Below are 20,087 nucleotides of genomic sequence, written 5' to 3'. Positions count from 1 at the left end.
TAAATAAAAAAGAAAAAAGAAATAAAATGCTAGAATAGCAGGGGTCAGGGGTCTGTGAGGCTGATGTATGGTAATCAGGCACAGGAAAAGGGGAGGCAGAAGATGAATCTGGAGAGATAGGCAGGACCTGATCATGCAGTTCTGATCCTCTGTATGTTTCTGAAGGATTACCCAGATCACTAAATGGAATATGGATATGATAGGGAGATCCTGCACCAGGCAAGGGATGACAGCAGTGCCCCAGACAAAGGCTACAGTTGTGCAGATGGAGCAAGGAGATGGGATGGAAAAACAGGCTGGAAGGAAACAACTAGGACTTGCTAGTGGGAATGGTGGGATTAAGAGGAACGAAGAGAAGAAATCAAAGTTGAACACAGAATTCCAGCTTGAGCAACTAAAAGGATGGTGGTGACAATCACAGAGAAGGCCAAATTTAAGGATAAGTAGTTGGCCTGGGTAGAATGCCAAGTGGGAGTTTTACTGTTATGTGGAAAACTGAGAAATGTTATGAATCATATTTACTGGCGACTGTAAAACATTAGTCCCCCAATAAAGGAAAAAAATGTTAAGAAAAAAATGAATGAATGTTTCTTAAGAATGCATAGCTCGAGGGCCAGACAGTGGTGTACTCAGTTAAGCACATATAGTATGAAGTGCAAGGACCCAAGCAAAGATCTGGGTTTGAGGCCCTGGTTCCTATCTGCTTCACAAGTGGGTGTCTATCTTTCTTCATCCTTCTCTCTTATTATTATTATTATTATTATTATTATTAATTTTTTACCAAACCACTGCTTAGCTCTGGCTTATGGTGGTGTGTGGAGATTGAATCTGGGACTTTAGAGCCTTAGACATAAGTCTTTTGGAAGAACCCCCCCACACTCCATCCCTCCCTCCCTTTCTATCCCTTCCTTTCTCAATTTGTCTCTGTCCTACCCAATGAAAATGAAAAAATATGGCTTCCAGAAGTAGTGGGTTCATACTGCTGGCACTGAGCTCCAGAGATAAGCCTGGATACAATATTAATAAATAAATAGTAATAGTAATAATAAATACATAGCTCCATTACACTTCATTACATTCCAACTTCATGTCATCCTATGCTCCCTCTTCAATGAAGGACAGAGCTGCTAAGGGAAATACTAAAAGCAAGCAAATACATTTCCACATATGCCTCTATTTTCGCAGAATCATACTTTTAACAAATTGTACCCAGTAGGGTTTATTATTATTATTACTCAGAAATCTTCCATTTATTTAGCTTTCTGACTTTGTTTTTGCACCTTCAACACTTTGACGACAATTTTCTGCTCCTCAATAAGGAAAGCTCACTTGCTTCTGTCACAAATGCACATAACAGCACATGGAAACACCATAGGCCCTGCTGATATATATTGTCATTGACAGCCTTCTAAGGACTTTAGAATTCATTACATGATTTCCTTGAAGTCAGCCTGGGCACACATCACATGCATATTTGGGTGCCTTCCCAACCTTCTTTGTGTAAAGGTAAACAATTCTATTGCCTGGGGTTCCAGACAGCCTAGTTTTGTTGGAGGCTGTGTTGTAGGACAGCCTATGTTGGTAAGTCAAACACTAGACCATTGTGAGTGCCTGCTGATGCTGTCCCTGGAAGAGTGTGTCTAATGTTTTAAATAGTCTCTGACTGAGACTTTCGGAGGTTGGGCTGCATTCTTCTCCCCTCCCCTCCCCTCCCCTCCCTTCCCCACCTGGGACCACAACAAGACAGAACAGAACTACTTTGGGAACCCACCCTGATGTGTTGCTCATAGACAGAGGAGCTTAAGGAGAGATTCCTGGGGCTAAAGCCCCTGTCTACTTTGAGCAGTTGGTAATAGTTCAGCAGTTTGCGGGCTGAGGCACCACCTCCAGTCTATTTTATCAACAAAAAGATTGCTGAAGAGAGGAGAGGATTCTCCTAAGACTCACCAAATGCAACTGTGAGTCTCCATTGCTACTGCCCCTTGGATGCTGGAGCAGCAGCTGGGAGGCCCCGTATTGACATTGGGGGTCAGAGAAATGGCTGAGAAAAATCAGGAAAAGATCTACATTCTGGTAGACTAGAGGTGGGTGGTATAGTGGCAGCCTTTCCACATTTTTCTCTTGATGAATTTGGAGACATGGTGAATAACTGCTGCAGAACCCACAGAGTATAAGTGGGATTTGTTTGGAAACTCACAGGGCCAAGTAGTGCTGCCCACCTAGGCTATGGCTTCAGGCAGAGCAGCTGAATTGTGCTTGGGGCTTTGGATCCTTGGGGCCTGCTTGCATAAGCACTGTAGTATCTCTCCCCCACCCTGATTTATCTCTTGGTCAGGAGTGAGTGATTATGCTAAGAAGCCTACTTATAGTTTAAAAGCTCTCAGGCTCCCATATCCTAAAGGGTAAAAAAAAGTAATAAAATAGGTTCTAACAGCTACTATGCTTCAACTCAGAGAATGAAATAACATTGAAACAACTGTTATTTTCCACAACTGTGAACTCTTTAAGTATCTTACATAGACACAAGACAATCCAGGCAAGAGTGATCAGTAGATTGAAAAATACACAGAGGAACCTCATAACACACTACATACAATGGTTAAACCAACAAGAAATATGGGGCCTCAGATCAAATTGATGAGGGTTTAGGGTCAACGATATTTATATGCTTTCCCCATACTTGGGAGCTACTCTCGTCCCTGATCCAGCTTTCTAGCCCTGTTTCTAGTCATGACAATAATGTGGGTCCACATACATATCAGATGTCAGGATCAGGGAAAAACTAATAAAGTCATGGGCCCTTTGGAATATACCTAAATAAAACTACTAGCTATTTCCAAAATGGAGACCCCAAATCATCATCTGCAATATTCCAGCCTTTACATTCAACAATTTGTATGGCTTTATATGTTAACTCTTTTTCAGCCACTAGGATCCAGATGCTACAATGATAACAAGTGGAATTCCCTTGACAGATGACACCACCAATGTGTTCCGGAGCCCTGATTACCCAGAGCCTTGCCCCACTAGAGAAAGAGAGAGACAGGCTGGAGTATGGATCAACCTGTCAATGACCATGTTCAGTGGGGAAGAAATTACAGAAACCAGACCTTCAATCTTCTGCACCCCATAATGACCCTGGCTCCATACTCCCACAGGTTAAAGAATAGGGAAGCTATTGGGAAGGATGTGTTACAGAGCTCTGGTGGTGGGAATTGTACCCCTTTTATCCTGTGGTCTTGTCAGTGTTTCCATTTTATATATAAATTTAAAAAAATAAATATTAAAACACAAAAATTAATAAAAAAGAAATATGGGAGAAATGAACCAGGACAAAAGTCCAGCTAAAAGCACCCTAAAGGTGGAAGAACAGAAGAATGAAGTCAACATCCAAATGCTAACTGAGGGATTAGTCACAGGAGTAAGGAAAGAGTTTGAAAGTAAAGTCATCATAAATGAGGAAAAAACATAAATGAGACTCTGAAAAAAAACTATCTTGAGGTAATTAGAGAGCTGAAAGCCAAAATAGCTAAGAGCACAACTACCTGAACAAGCTAATACAGTATCATAAAAAGATAACAAAATAGTTGAGCTACAGTAAAGAGAAGGGAGAGAGAATAGAATAAATGAGGCTGAAGACAGAATTAGCAAGATTGAGGATGAATTAGAGAAAACTAAGAACAATGTAAGAGATCTTAAAAAGAGATTAAGAGAAACTGAAAACAACAACGGAGACTTGTGGGATAACTTCAGAAGAAATCATATACACATTATTGACTTGCGGGAGGAAGAGAGAGGGAGAGGAAGAAAGCATTTTACAGGACATAATAGATGAGACCTTCCCTAGTCTAGACAACATAAAAGACATAAAGGTTTAAGAAGAATTAACAAGAATTAACAGAATTAATTAACAGAATTAACCAAGACTTAAAGACACCGAGACACATCATATTTAGAATGAAAAGGAATAAAGATAAAGAAAAGATCCTGAAGGCTGAAATAGAAAAACAAAGAATCATCTACAGAAGAAAACCCGAAAGATTAGCAGATTTCTCCTCACAAAAACTAAAGGCCAGAAGGGAATGGCAAGATATCTATCCAGTGCACAATGAGAAAGAATTTCAACCAAGACTACTGTATCCTACTAGACTTTCATTCAGACTAGATGGAGGCATAAAACCTTCTCAGACAAGCAACAATTGAAATAATCAACTATCACCAATCCTGCCCTGAAAGAAGTCCTGAAAGATCTCCTATAAATAATCAGATCACCATAAATATTCCATGTATCAGAACCCTCTAAATATCTACAATGATGTCATTAACCTATCTTCAATCTTTGATATCAATAAATGTCAATGGCCTGAATTCACCTATTAAAAGGCAGAGAGTAGGAAGATGGATCAGAAAACACAACTCAACCATATGCTATCTGCAGGATTCTCACCTAACTCAACAAGACAAACACAGACTCAAAGTGAAAGAACAGAACAGTATCATACAAGTCAATGGGCCAAAAAAAAGGGGCAGGAACAGCTATTCTCATATCTGACATGATAGACTTTAAAATAAATAAAATTTAAAAAGATAGGGATGTGCATTACTTAATGTTCAGAGGATAAATCAATCAAGAAGACTTAAAAATTATCAACATCTATGTACCCAATGAAAGGCCATCTAAATACATAAAACATCTACTGAAAGATTTAGAGCAGCATATTAACAGCAATACAGTTACCCCATTCTCTCAACTTGACAGATCATCCAGGCAAAAAATCAATGAAGAAATGAGGGAGCTAAATGAAGAGATAGATAAACTAGAACTATTGGACATTTTCATAGTCATGAAACTGGAATACACATTTTACTCAAACCCACATGGGTCATTCTCAAGGATAGACTATACGTTTGGCCACAAAGACAGTGCCAGCAAATTCAAGGGCATTGAAATCTCAAGCATCTCCTCAGACCACAGTGGAATTAAACTAACACTTAACAATCAACAAAAAAATTATTAAAAGTCCCAAAATGTGGAAATTCAACACTACAATACTCAACAACTACTGGGTCAAAGAGGAAATAAAGGAAGAAATCAAAATGTTTTGAGAGTTCAAAGAAAATGAAGACACAAGCTATCAAAATATTTGGGACACAGCTAAGGCAGTTCTGAGAGGGAAGTTCAATGCCATACAATCACACATTAGGAAACAAAAAAAGCTCAAATAAGCAACCTGATTGCACAACTTACAGACTTAGAAGAAGAAAAACAAAGGAACCTTAAAGCAACCAGAAGGAATGAAATAACTAAAGTTACAGCAGAAATAAATAATATTTAAAATAAGAGAACCATAGAAAAGCTCAATGAAGCTCAGTGTTGGTTCTTTGAAGAGAAAACAAAATCGACAAACCAGACTCACAAAACAAGAAAGGGAGAAGACCCAAATAAATTGGATTGTAAATGAAAGAGGAGATATCACAACAGTCACCACAGAAATTCAATGTATCATGTGGGGCTTCTATGAACAACTACATGCCAGCAAGCTAGAGAACCTGGAAGAAACTATTGAGATCCTAGATACCTAAAAACTTCAAAAATTAAAAAAGAGGAACTAGAAAGTATGAGCAGGCCAATCACAGCCAGTGAAATTGAAACAGTTATCAAAAACCTTCCCAAGGGAAAAAAAAGTCCTGGACCAGATGGTTTTGCAAATGAATTCTATAAAACCTTCATGGAAGAGTGAATATCTCTACTTTTAAAATTCTTCCAAAAGGTTTAAAACAGAGGAGTACTTCCTTCCAGGTTCTATGAAGCCAAAATCACTCCGATACCAAAAGCAGACAGGGATACAACAAAAAAAAGAAAACTACAGACTAATATCTCTGATGAACACAGATGCTAAAATATTGAAGAACATTCTACCCAATGGGATACAGCAGTATATCAAAAATATTGTTCATCATGATCAAGTGGGGTTTATCCCAGGGATGCAGGGTTGGTTTAATATATGTAAATCAATCAACGTGATCCACCACAACAATAAAAGCAAGACCAAAAACCACATGGTCATATCAATAGATGCAGAGAAAGCCTTTGACAAAATACAACATCCCTTTATGATCAAAACGCTACAAAAAATGGGAATAGATGGAAAATTCCTGAAGATAGTGAAGTCTATATATAGCAAACCTATAGCCAACATCATACTCAATGGTGAAAAACTGGAAGCATTTCCCCTCATATCAGGTACTAGATAGGGCTGCCCACTCTCACCATTATTATTCAACATAGTGTTGGAAGTTCTTGCCATAGCAATCAGGCAGGAGCAAGGAATTAAAGACATACACATTGGAAGAGAAGAAGTCAAACTCTCCCTATTTGTAGGTGACATGACAGTATACACAGAAAAACCTAAAGAATTCAGCAGGAAGCTTTTGGAAATTATCAAGCAATATAGTAATGTGTCAAGCTACAAAATTAACATACAAAAGTCAGTAGCATTCCTTTATGCAAACACTAAGTTGGAAGAAGAAGAAATTCAGAAGTCAATTCCTTTTACTATAACAACAAAAATGATGAAATATTTTACAAATAAATCTAACCACAGAAGTGAAAGACTTATATACTGAAAATTATGAGTCAGTATTCAAGGAAGTAGAAAAAGACACAAAGAAGTGGAAAGAGATTCCATGTTTATGGGTTGAAACAATATCATTAAAATGAATATACTACCCAGAGCCATATACAAATTTAATGCAATCCCCATCAAGATCCCAACCACATTTTTAGGAGAATAGAACAAAAGGTACAAGTGTTTATCTGAAACCACAATAGACCTCAAATTGCCAAAACTAACTTTAGAAGAAAGAACAGAACTGGAGGCATCATGATACTCCCATATCTCAAATAGTCTCTGAATGTATTTGTTTTTTTTGCCTCCAGGTGTGGCCATTTTTTTTTTTATTTGATAGGACAAAGAGAAATTGGGAGAGGAAGGGGGAAAACAGAGGATAGGGAGAGAGAAAGACACTCGCATACCTGCTTCACCGCTTGTGAAGTGAACCCCCTTGCAGTAGGGGAGTCAGGGTCTCGAACCAGGATCCTTGCGCTTCATACTATGTATGCTTAACCTGGTGTGCCACCACCTTGCCTCCCTGGCTGTGTCTTTCAAAAGGGTTTTAGTGTCTGAAATACATATATGGATGTGTAGTATGTGCTTTCAGATGTGTTCTATGTACATGTGAGTATGGGAGTAAAATTACCTCCCATGACCTGCTTTCTACAGAGCTGAGTAAGAGTCTTACCTCAGGCGAACTCTGCAAAATCAGAGAGATGAAGTCAAATGCATGCAGGGAAGGATGACACGGCCTAGCACAAACCAAACATGTTGCCATCACAATCATAGCTTCAGGTGCTGAAAATATCATAGTAATTGCCAAAAATAAACCTCTACTTTAGTCCCTGTAGTCCATAACATAGAGAAAAAGACTCTTAACTTGTCCAAGATGGGAAGACAATAGAAATATGGGCTCCTTTTCAAATAAAATCAGAATTATCTAGATGTTAGTAAGAATGTTGATTCTGAATTGTGCTGCTATGAACATAGGTGTACACATATCTTTTTGATTGGGCAAAAGGAATCCTTGGGGTATATTCCCAGAAGAGGAATTACTGGGTCATATGGAAGATCTATGTCTAGCCTTGTGAGAGTTCTACAGACTGCTTTCCAGAGGCTGGACCAATTTACATTCCCACCAGCAGTGCAGAAGGGTTCCCCTGTCCCCACACCCTCTCCAACATTTGTTGCTGCTGTCCTTTTTGATGTATGCCATTCTCACAGGAGGAGGTGGTATCTCAATGTTGTCTTTATTTGCATTTCTCTTATAATCAGAGACCTGGAGCAGTTTTTCATATGTTTGTTAGTCTTGTGGATCTCCTCTGAAGTGAATGTCTTATTCATATCTGCTGCCCATTTTTGGATGGGGTCATTTGCTTTTTTGTTGCTAAGTTTGCTGAGCTCTTTGTATATTTTGGTGATTAGTCTCTTGTCTGATGTATGGCATGTGAAGATCTTCTCCCATTCTGTGAGGGGTCTCTTTTGTTTGTGTGATAGTTTCTTTGGTTGTGCAGAAGCTTTTCAATTTGATGTAGTTCTATTGGTTTGTTCCTATTGCTTTAGTCTTCCTTGCAGTTGGGTTTTTTTTTTTCATTAAAGATAGCTAAAACCTGTATGGAACCCAGGTGCCCAACAGCAGATGAGTGGCTGAGAAAGCTGTGGTACATATACATAATGGAATACTATGCAGCTATTAAGAACAATGAACCCACTTTATCTGACCTGTCTTGGAGGGAGCTAAAAGCAATTATGTTAAGTCAGCTATGTCAGAAAGCTAAAGATGAGTATGGGATGATCCCACTCATCGACAGAAGTTGAGAAATAAGAACAGAAAGGGAAACTAAAAGCAGGATCTGATTAAATCGAGAGTAGGGCACCAAAGTAAAAACCCTGTGGTGAGGGCGGCGGGGAGGGGGGGGGCTGTGGTTGGTGGGTGGGATGGGACACAGTCTTTTGGTGATGGGAATGGTGTTTATGTACACTCCTATTAAAGTTCAGTCATATAAACCATTATTTAATTAATAAGAGAGGGGAAAAATTGATCATATGTCTCAAACTTTTTAAAACACAGTCTTTTTAATACATAGGCTGAGTCTTTGCTATGACTCTCTCAAAAGCCTAGACCAGGGAGAACAGAAGCAACCGGTAGCACAGCTATATACAAGATGCTGTATATTATACAGCAAACCCTAACAAAGGGACTTTTCAAAGTTAACCCAATTACCAAATAATGAGATGATAACAATAACTGACCATTGTCTTCTTGAACCCTAAGACAGCAGGCACCTCACATCTCCACTATAGAGACTATATTTCCCCCAGTCCTGGAACCTTAGGGTGGGGCCCATTTTCCTGCATGCTCCTCTCAATTCAAATCAAATAATATTATTGCATCTGTGGATCGCAACCTAATCAACGCAACGAGTGCCACCCCAACATGCTTCACTTCAGACTGTGACCAGAGACTTCAGGTGTGGAATGACAACCCTTCAGCTTCATCACTTGGGTGAGACCTTTCCTTTCATAGTATTCTCTAATTCCATTCGAGGTGGTCTACTCCCCAATAAAGTCCCCAAACCTAGATATAGACCAGGTCCCCTGAGATAGAGCATATGTTCACACGTGTCCATAAACCAGGGAAAAATATATACCTGAAAGCAGAAGTACACAAGAGTCTGCAGGGAGTACCCCCTCCCCCCCAACACTTCATCTGCACTATTCCAGCCTTTAGGTCATGATTGTTCAATAATTTGTTTGGCTTTGTATGTTAACTCTCTTTTCAGCCACCAGGTTCCAGTTGCCAGCATGATGCCGACCAGACTTCCCTGGACTGACAACCCCACCAATGTGGAGCTCTGCTTCCCCAGAAACCCACCCTACTAGGGAAAGAGAGAGGCAGACTGGGAGTATGGATCAATCAGTCAATGCCCATGTTCAGCAGGGAAGCAATTACAGAAGCCAGACCTTCCACCTTCAGCAACTCACAATGACCCTGGGTCCATACTCCCAGAGAGATAGAGAATGGGAAAGCTATCAGGGGCAAGGATGGGATATGGAGATGGGGTTGTGGGAATTGTGTGGAGCTGTACCCCTCTTATCCTACAGTTTTGTTAATGTCTCCTTTTTAAATAACTTAAAAAAAGAATGTTGATTCTATGATCTGAAATTTAGTCAGACTTGGGAAGAAGCAAGTGGTCATAAGCATTAAGAAGGAATAGCAGAAGAACCAGTAACAAGTATCCCAACCACATAGGACACCTTCAGTGCACAATTCCTTCTTGCAAGGTGTTATGCAAGACACTATGGAAATACAGATAACTAAGCATGGCTCCAACTACACAGGAAGAGTGAGAGTCATATTGGTTCTAATTTGCAAACTTACTCTGACTTTCTAGACAGAAGAAAATTTCACCAACCAACCAACCAAACAAACAAACAAAACCGTATATTGCAAATAGTTCTTAGGATTCTAGGAAGAAATGTGAAGAGAACCTTAAGGAATAATTCTTAACCAGAGTATTATTGATGGTTGCTGCTTTATTCCCAAATGTCCTCTGAACCAGCTCCAAGGGAGTTGGTCTCAACTTCCCCAGTGAAAAAAAGGTGGTGCAAACCAAGATGTCAATTTATCGTTGGGGATCCTTTAATGCTTTCTTTTTCTTTTCCGCTCTTTCCTTTTACTTTACACCAGAGTAATTGGGGCTCAGTGTCTGCCCAATATTTCCATAAACCTGGTGGCCTCCCCCTGCTTTGCTTTAAATATTTTATTTATTTATTCACGAGGAAAATAGGAGGAGAGCGAGAATGAACCAGACATCACTCTGGTGCATGTGCTGTCAGGGACTGAACTTGGGACCTCACACTTGAGAGTCCAATGCTTCATCCACTGTGACATCTCCTGAACCACTCTTTTTTCTTTTTAAATAGAGAAATAGACAGGTGGAGACTGAGAGAGAAACAGAAGCAGAGACACCTGTAGCACTGCTCTTGAAGCTCCCCCACTTGAGTTGGGGACAGGGACATGAACCTAGGTTCCTGTGTATGATAATATATATATGTGCTCTACCAGATGTGCCACTGCCCAGTCCCATCTGCTCTTGAGTCTTTAATGTGTGAGAACAAAAGATCCGCAACATTGGGAACAGTTCTAGAAAATCTTTAGGAGTCTTGGAAGACAGCAAAGTCTCTGGGAACTCAGCAGAAGGGTGGGGTCACAGTGGAGTCATCTGGCACATACTAACTAGTCTCCTTTCAATGTTTGTCCCAGACTACCTCAGCCCCCTCTCTCAGCCTGGATAGGCTTCCAAAACCAACATTCAGTTCCCAAGCCTCACCTCTGCCCATCCTTAACTGATAACATGTTTGCATGCTTTTCAGATGTGAACACTGAGTTTAGCTGCTGAAATAATACCTCAGTAGATAGAGGCCAACCCTTCAGGGAAAGAATTTAACTTAATAGAATTAAGAGAACATTGTGACTGTCATAACTGATGGTGTTTATTTAGATGCAAGTCTTTGTGCAAATATTCAGAAAGGGCTCTGAGTCATTGTGAAATTGTGAAACAGACACAAAGGGGAGAATCTCTGTTATTATAGGATCTTTGTGAAGTCCAAGATACCTGGATAGCACCCTGGTCTGGAGACAAGGCATTTAATTATAATAGGCAGCGTCCACATTTTTGCTCTACCTAACTCTTTTATGTTTTATAAGAGGGGGTATCCTTAGTATAAGCCTGTACACTTGTCTCAAAGAAGTTGTTTCCAAAAGTCTATTTCATTATACTTAAGGCTGAGGAAGCTTATGAAAGCATCATACTATTTTTGTTACTTAAGTCTTACTATTTTAGTGTGCAGATCCTATACTAAGCACACTTCATCCATTCCTTTACTCACACACAACACCTCTGGTGAGCAATTGCTACATGCCAAGTGCCAATGTTGGATGCTGTGGAAACATAAAGACTACTGAAGTATGGTCCTAACTACCTGAGAGAGTATAGGAAGAAGACATAGCTTACCCTATATAACATATAGTATATATTATAACAGAAGGTACTGTACATTAAATTTCTTATGAAATGAATAAAAGAAATTTGATTTTTTTTTTTTTGTAGGAGCAGGTCTGGGTTAGTGAAAAGTTTCACTTCTCTTCGTGGATAGTAAGAGGAAGTTTTCAGGAGGTAGCATCAAGCTGGAGCTTATAGGCGGTATACCAGAAGACCAACGATGATGGGGGGCATGGTCAGGAAACCAAGGAAGGGCAAGGTGGATGGTGAAGGATCTGTTTATGCAAAATCATAATATATGGGTGTATGGGAAAAGAAGTCTAGGGAATTATTTCATGTGGATGATGAAAACACTCTAAAATAACCATTACAACAATGGCTTATGATTGTTAATTATTTCTCCTGTGCTAGGCTTTGCCTTAGACACTTGGCATAGACTGTCTTCTTTCTCCATCACAGAGCAAGCTCCCTGAAGGAAATACTACCATTATCCTCATGTTACCACAGGAAAAGCAAGGTACAGAGTAGCAAAGTAACTGCTCTTAGATGATGTGCCTGAAAATAATGAGGCTGAATTTGAATCCTGTAGTCTGAGTCTGTAGTCCACCCTTTCTCTCCAGGTTAGGTTGGTCCTCTGTGACCATTGTGTGGGGAAAGTTCCAATCAAAGTGCCACACAGACATGACATTCAGATATTGGTCTGATGTGATTGATAGTTAGTTTAAATTGAAAGGAAACAGTGAAGCCAGGAAACTAATTTCAATGACTCTGATGTGAAAAAGAGTTGACCACAGATGGACCCTAGTTAGAATAATGGCAATAATAGAGCAGCTAACATTTTCTTGTGCTTATGATGTTGTGGTCACTAGGATAAGTATACTCCATGCTTATGTTATCTTTCCCCCATAGCAATCTGTATTGATTGGTGCCTGACAGGTGTCTGCCTTAGCTCTACAGACTGATGGAGAAACTGAGACCCAGAGTGTTAAACACCACACAGGTATATAACAGAGCCAAGACTATACACTCCTGACTTTTCATGTGAGTCCTGAGGAACTGTAGAACTAATAGAACATGTCAAGTCTAAAGTCAGATGTAGTGCTATAGGAAACAAATTGGAAAGAAAAAAAAAGAGTTTTGGGAGGAGATAAGACCTCAGTAATTTCCAGCTAGTGTGGTAGGAAAGGAAATGAGTAGATGAATGGAATAAAGAGCTTTCTAGAGTGGGAGTTGGATAATGACAAAGCACATCTGTGGGAGGTTTGACAGTTCTTCTATGTGGGTGTCAGAACCATGGAGCTGCTGACTCCCCATGGTCCACTTGAGAGAATGACAGCTCTTCCACCCCACCCTGCGCCAGGTCAGTGCAAAGAGATTGTAGAAAGCTATAGTACTCAAACAGCCAGCCGAAGGAGTGCCCAGCTATGAGAACTCACACAGGGGACACTTGCTGGCATCTGACTTTCAGTCACTTATGCCAAGGCTGTGCAAAGTGGAGCTACGGAGAAACTGTAAATTAGGGTCTTCAAGGGAGTCCAGTGATGGTGATATCACAGCGGGTTAAGCGCATGTGGCGCAAAGTGCAAGGACTGGAGGAAGGATCCCGGTTTGAGCCCTGGCTCCCCACCTGCAGGGGAGTTGCTCCACAAGTGGTAAAGCAGGTCTGCAGGTGTTTATTTTTCTCTCCCCCTCTCTGTCTTCCCCTCCCCTCTCCATTTCTCTCTGTCCTATCCAACAATGATGACATCAAGAACAATAATAACTACAACAACAAAAAAACAAGGGCAACACAAGGGAATAAATAAACAAATCTTAAAAAAATTTTTTTAAAGTTAGGGTCTTCAAGATAATTTCAAGATCTGGGCACAGGTGCAAAACCATTCCTATGGTTCTGATATGGGACAGAAGGTAGCCTGGACTGGTTTGTGTCATACTGGACACTGTCAGTAGCTTTCTTTATACTCCTGCCATGTAGATTCAACAACTTCCATACACTGGATGGAGGACTTCAGAATCATTTGGCTCCCACAAAAGTACAGCTACTGGCCAATGAAAGATAGGTGTGGGGGATAAATACTGCAATTCTCTGGCTAGTTGGCCGGAGGTTTATGCTCTCCACTATCTGCCAGTCCTCTGTTGGAACTGAATTCCTGTCACCTTACCCTCAGGAATAACTAGCTGTACCACAAACACATTAGTGGCTGTTTTTCTTCCTCCCTCCTTCTCATTCCCCATGGCACTTCTTGGGATCATCTCCTGAATGAAGCAACTGCCCAGGACTACTCGTCTTAGGATTGGCTTCTGGGTTAGCCAAGACTGAGACATAGGTCTGGGCCAAAGGAGCTTTTCTGGTGCAGATGCACAAGAAACAAGTGGTTCCTTAAAATTCCATGTATGAAATGCGTCGTATCTGGATCCTAGAAGTTGCAGAAATGTTAGGGTTTGGGACTAGAGAGGTATCTCAATTAGTAAGATGCATGCCTGGTGGTGTGTGGTCCAGGTTTGTGCCCTGGCACCACAAAGACGGTGGTCTGGCACTGGAGGAAGCTCTAGTGCTTTGGGATCTTTTATACTTTGTCATTTGTCACAGCTTACAGCAGTGAGACTGTGTATGCAAGAAACCCTGGTTGAAAAAGAAAGGGAGAAAGAAGGAAGAAGGGAAAGAAAGAAATATAGTTGGTCTTTTTAAATTTTTTAAAAATTTATATGACTACAAATTAATAGGAGTGTACATAAACACCATTCCCACCACCAAAAGACCATGTCCCATCCCGCCCCCCACCCCGACCCCATGAAGCCAAGCATCCATCCTCACCCTCAACCCAGGGGTTTTACTTTGGTGCCCTACTCCAAATTTAGTCAAATCCTGCTTTTAGTTTCCCTTTCTGTTCTTTAGAAACAGATAGTTTCTAAATAGTTGGTCTTGTGAAGTGTAGTTTTTTTCTTTTTTTTTTTTAAAGTTGAAACACCTGTCTAAAGAATTAACTGGGGACAGAAAGAGATAATGATAGAGAAAATAAAGCCAAAGTTCCCTTACATTAGAATTTATTCTTAAATCTAGAAGCAAGAAAAATAACAGGTTTAATACTAAGTTTTTCTAGAGAGCAAAAAGACTATGAAAGTATAATGACTGAAATACACAGAATGTTTTCTGATAAACTAGCACACTTAATTAACTGATTTATCCAGTTTTTTTAAAAAAATTATTTGTTAAAGATCAAGTCTTTAACCTAGGACAAATGATAAATGCACATAAAGGTACCTCACTGTCTAAGTAGCTTTTAAACATATGTCTCAGAGAGAAAACTGCTATAGCAGCTAAACTACCAGGGTGCACTGTTACAGAGCACAGGACCTGAACACTCACAATCTGAGGATTCTTCCTCAGTACTGAATATGCTGTAGTGGAGTGATATTCTTGTCTCAAGGTGGTTGTCTCCCTCTCTATCGCTTTCCCTCCTCCTGCCCCACCCCTCTCCTTCTCTCCTTGCTTCTCACTGCTTTTAAGCATTATTACTTATTTATTATGAAAAAGAAAAGACAGGAGAGGAAGGAGAGAGGTCAGAGCACTGCTCATCTCTGGCATAAGATGATGCCTGGGTTTGAATCTGCAGCCTTTGCAGCCTCAGGATTGCTCATTAGTGTTCTAACAGGCTGAGCTATTTCCCCAGACTCTCTCTCTCTCTCTCTCTCTCTCTTTCATATTCTCTGACAGAGCAAATAAATGCATATTTTAAAAATTGAATTAACATTTTTAAAAGTACCACAAAAATGTAAATAGTCGACACATGATATCTGCATGCAAGCTGTGACCAATGGCAATGTCACCTCAGAGGAACACATACTGTCTATTTTCTATGCTAGAAAGCAGAAATGAAATGCATGGAATGAAAGAAACTGGACCAAGCAGTAGGTTAGAAGACTGTGGTGAAGAGAAGCACACAGCAGGCTGCAGGGGCTCTTTTCCTTTGGTGGATACTGAGCTGAATTATAGAATCACCCATTTCCCATCATTTCCTCTCTAACTTTGCTCTGTGGATGCTGAGAAGGGGCATGCCACTCAGAATTCTGCATCTTCCGTCACCTGGAGGTTTTAGAGAGTGTTCTCGCTGGCACAGTAATAGCAGCAGGTAAAACAAATAATCAGTCTGTGCCTCAGAAGTGGAACAGGCTACCAGGATTCCAGTGTAAATCATCTGATTGGAAGGGGGATCTCAGGGAATGCCAGCAGAAGAGCAGAGGGGAGGGGTGGGTGGGTTAGCTGGGGGAAGAACAGGCAGCTGAGCAAGATACTCCTCCCTGCTCAGAGGTTCTCAGTTACAAGGAGAAACATGCACTTCAGTTAACCCAACCATAGTATGTAAGGGAAATGAAGCCTTTACAATTTATTTATTGGGTGGTGGGTACTAGCATAATGGTTATATAGACAGATTCTCACGCCTAAGGCTACAAAGTTCCAAGTTCAATTCCCCGCACCACCATAAGTCAGAGCTGATCAGTGATTTGGTTAAAAAAAAAAAAAGGAATCTTAAAGGGCTAGGGAGATAGAATAATGGTCATGCAAAAAGATTTCACGCCTGAGGTTCTGAAGCTCTGAGGTCCCAGGTTCAGTCCCCAGCACCACCATAAGCCAGAGCTGTGCAGCGCTCTGGTTTCTCTTTCTCTCTCTCTGTATCTTTCTCTCTGTATCTATCTCATTAAAATAAATAGAATATATACTTTTAAAAAGACTTGCTTCTAAAAAAAACATTTATTTATTCTGGACAGAGAGAAATTGAGAGGAAAGGGGGAGATAAAAAAGGAGGAGGAAGAAGAGCTACCTGCAGTACCTCTTCACTATTTAGGAAGCTTCAGCCCTTCAGATGGAAACTGGAGAATTGAACCCAGATCCTCGCTCATGGTGAGATGGAGCTCTACTAGGTGTACCACTGCCCAGCCCAAGGAAGTCTTTATCCACCAATCTCTCATCCAAGGGGATGATAATTTCCTGGCACTGTTGGGCTACCTCCCTTTCTCATAGAATGGACTCTGGGCACAGGAGTTCAGAGGGGTGGAAGGGGGAACTGGTCAGGCGCACACATGACAAAGACCAAGTGGGTGCAGGTAGTATAGCATGTAACTGATATTTCCTGCAAGACATTGCCTAGAACTTCAAGAGTTCCTCAAAACAATTGCTGAGGAGGATGCAATGTTCATCTCCAGCGACAGAAGAGGAAACTGAAGCTAGGGAAGGAAAAGAAACTTGCCTGTGCCTCAGAGTGAGAAGTAGACAAGCCAGTACTGAGGGTCAGATGGGTTTCTTTCAATGTGCGCATTCTAGCCCATCACACCTTGTCAGCTCTGTGTAGCCCATGGTCTGGATGGCTTAGACATGGGCCTTCTCTTAGCAAGGCGGGGTGGGACTAACTTAACTCTATGGAAACATAATTTATTCTCTTTGTGCTAATCCTCTTTGGACACTAGTTTTAGCTTTGTGTTGACACTGACAAATTCAGGACATGCTCAGCACTTTTCCAAGAGTAAACAGCAAATTCCACAAGCTGTTCTAATCATTTTTTTTCTTCCAGGGTAAAATCCCTTAACTAAACATGTCTGCCCAGCAAGTGAGTTGTAGCCAGGACCTTTCTGTCCAGCTTGTGCAGCTCATGTAGGTTACCTTAGATTTTAGAACCCCTGCTGCAGCCCCTCATCTCTCTCCCTGCGCTTAGAGGCCAGCTGCAGAGAGACCCCTAGGACACCCTTTTCCTGCTGCTCACAAAAACAGAGTAACCTCTGAATGAACCCAGGTCTGGTTTTCTGACAGGAAGTATTTTAGGCTAAGAAGAGGTGAGCTGAACTTTGAGTGGTGTTAAGGTGGGCAGAAAGGGAAGATCCTCATGTAACATTTCCTGAGCACCTACTATATGCTCCCACCTGGCAGATGTGGACATTGAAGCCAGGAGAAGTTCTCTGACTTGGTCCAAAGCACCAAAGCTGTTAGTGACATAGGAAACAGGAGCCCTCACCTCTCTTGTGGGTGCCCTTCCTCCTCACTGAGCATCTCATCTCACCCTAGTGGCTACTCACTGCCTTCCATGCATCTTATTTGCTTGAGTTGCTAAACCCAGGCTAGCCCCTAAAGTGCAGGAAGGGTACAGGAAGAAAGACCCCACTCCTAGCATGACCAGTTCATCTTTTGCTTGTTTGCTTGCTTATTGTCATTGCAAGTGTTCTGACTTTTTGAGTCAACATGTTGAGAGAGAGAGTCAGAGAGAGAGGGAGAGGGAGGGGGAAGGGAGGGGGGAGAGAGGCAGAGGGAGGTAGAAGAGAAGAGAAGAAAAAAGAGGAGAGAAGAGGAGAGGAGAGGAGAGGAGAGGAGAGGAGAGGAGAGGAGAGGAGAGGAGAGGAGAGGAGAGGAGAGGAGAGACCATAGCACCACTGAAGCCAGGCTTGAGCCTGGCTTGCACACATGGCAAAGCAGCATACTATCCAAAGGAGCTATTTTGCTTGCCCTATTTATTTATTTTTATGAGAGAGCGAGAGCGAGAGAGAGAGAGAGAGAGATATGGAGAGAGAGAGCGAAGGAACCAGAACACTGAAAAGCTCTGGGTTTTGGTGGTGCCAGGGACTGAATCTGGGCCCTCTGGTGTCTCTGACATGCAAGTACGGTATTCTAACACACAGATCTATCTTCCTTAGACAAGCCTTTTCTGCTTCTTGATTTCATGTTGACAATATAAGCTAAGACAGGGGAGATGCTGATTAGCATTCACCCAGACCTTCTAGAGCAGCCTCTAGCTACATGTGAATAATTACAATTACATTTACTTAAAACTACATTGCATTAAAAACCTGTTTCTCCTATGGTGGTGGTCATCTCTTATTTTGGGGAGGTGGGGGGGGTGTGGACAAAGAACCTTGTGGTGAGTGCAGTGTGGAACTATAGCCTGTAATCTTACAATCTTGTAACCCACTATTAATCATAAATTTAAAAAGAAAGAAAAAAAACATAGTTCCTCAGTCACACTAACCACATTTCTAGTGCTCAGTGGCTGCGTGTGAGCTACAGAACATTTACATCAGAACAAAAAGGTTTCATAAATAGTGCAAGTCTATTAAAGTTGACTGTCAGAAGAAAAAAAAAAAAAGCTATGGAATAGCCATGGAGAGATAAAAACCTCCCTGGGGCTGAGGTTGGCCATTGTGAGTTTTGACAAGGGAAACTGGGAACAGGAAGCAGGGAGGGCCTCCTGGGGTCTCATGGCCCTGCTGCTCTCTCAGAACCAGTACTGCATCTATTAATTTATTCTCTGACTCTCTACAAAAGCAATCTGGGCCCCAGGGAAGGAAGTACATCCAGAGAAACCATTCCTCCAGATAACAAAATTAAAGAATAGAGATAACTGGCTCAAGCCCCAAGAAAATGGTATTTATTTGATGAAGTCTTTTCTAGAAACTATTCAATAGAAGAGGAACACAAAGTCCAGGAGTAAGGTCTCTTCCTAACTGGGACTTAAGCTCTCCCTCCAAACATCCAAAAGTTTCTTGAAGAACATCTATAAATAAGACTAGTGAAATAGCTCACTTGGATAGTATGCTGCTTTGCAAGTTTGAAACTGGTGCATGCATGTGCAACGCACACACTCACTTTCACATTGGGTGAAACTGGCTGGGTTGGTATAGCTAAATCCAGATTTATCTTGCAGGAGCATCTGGCTTCTGCCTCCTAAAGAAAACCCTGTGTCTCAACCACTTGACTGGTTAAGACCTGATGCAGCTGACTTGTCAATGCCCATGCCCATGCGCAGTGTAGAAGCAATTATAGAAGCCAGACTTCCCACCTTCTGCACTCCATAAAGGTTTGGGCAGGGGTAGATAACATAATGGTTATGCAAACAGACTGTTATGCCTGAGGCTTTGAAATCCCCGGTTCAATACCCTGCACCACCACAAACCAGAGCTGATCAGTGCTATGGTAAAAAAAAAATATATATATATATATTTGGTTCATACTTTCAGAGGAATAAAGAATAGGGAAGCTTTCAATAGAGAGGATAGGATATGGAACTCTGGTGGTGGGAACTGTATTCCTTTTATACCACACTCTTGTTCATTAAATTAATTAAATTATTAAATCAATAAAAAATTTAAAAATAGGGATTCAGGTGGTAGTGCAGCGGGTTAAGCACACATGGTGGGAAGTGCAAGGATTGGCATAAGGATCCCAGTTTGAGCCCCCAGCTCCCCACCTGCAGGGGAGTCGCTTCACAGGCAGTGAAGCAGGTCTGCAGGTGTCTATCTTTCTCTCCCCTTCTCTGTCTCCCCTCCTCTCTTGAATTCTCTCTGTCCTGTCCAATAACAGTAACAACAACAATAATAATAACCACAACAATGATAAAACAACAAGGGCAACAAAAGGGGAAAATATGGTCTCCAGAAGCAATGGATTCGTGGTGCAGGCGCCAAGCCCTGGCAATAACCCTGGAGG

General features: G+C 41.2%; 1 protein-coding gene and 1 pseudogene across 1 annotated transcript in view; both read right to left on the bottom strand.

Moving 5' to 3' along the window:
* The window catches only part of SLC24A3 (solute carrier family 24 member 3), a 630,513-nt gene that overhangs the window by 237,642 nt on the left and 372,784 nt on the right, over positions 1-20,087 (bottom strand). The gene's annotated exons all lie outside the window — the stretch shown is intronic.
* Positions 1,072-1,602, bottom strand: LOC103115584 (large ribosomal subunit protein eL34-like; annotated as a pseudogene).

The sequence above is a fragment of the Erinaceus europaeus genome, chromosome 1 (genome assembly GCF_950295315.1).
Source record: "Erinaceus europaeus chromosome 1, mEriEur2.1, whole genome shotgun sequence".
Lineage (NCBI taxonomy): Eukaryota > Metazoa > Chordata > Mammalia > Eulipotyphla > Erinaceidae > Erinaceus > Erinaceus europaeus.
This window is presented reverse-complemented; position numbering and strand designations above follow the sequence as displayed.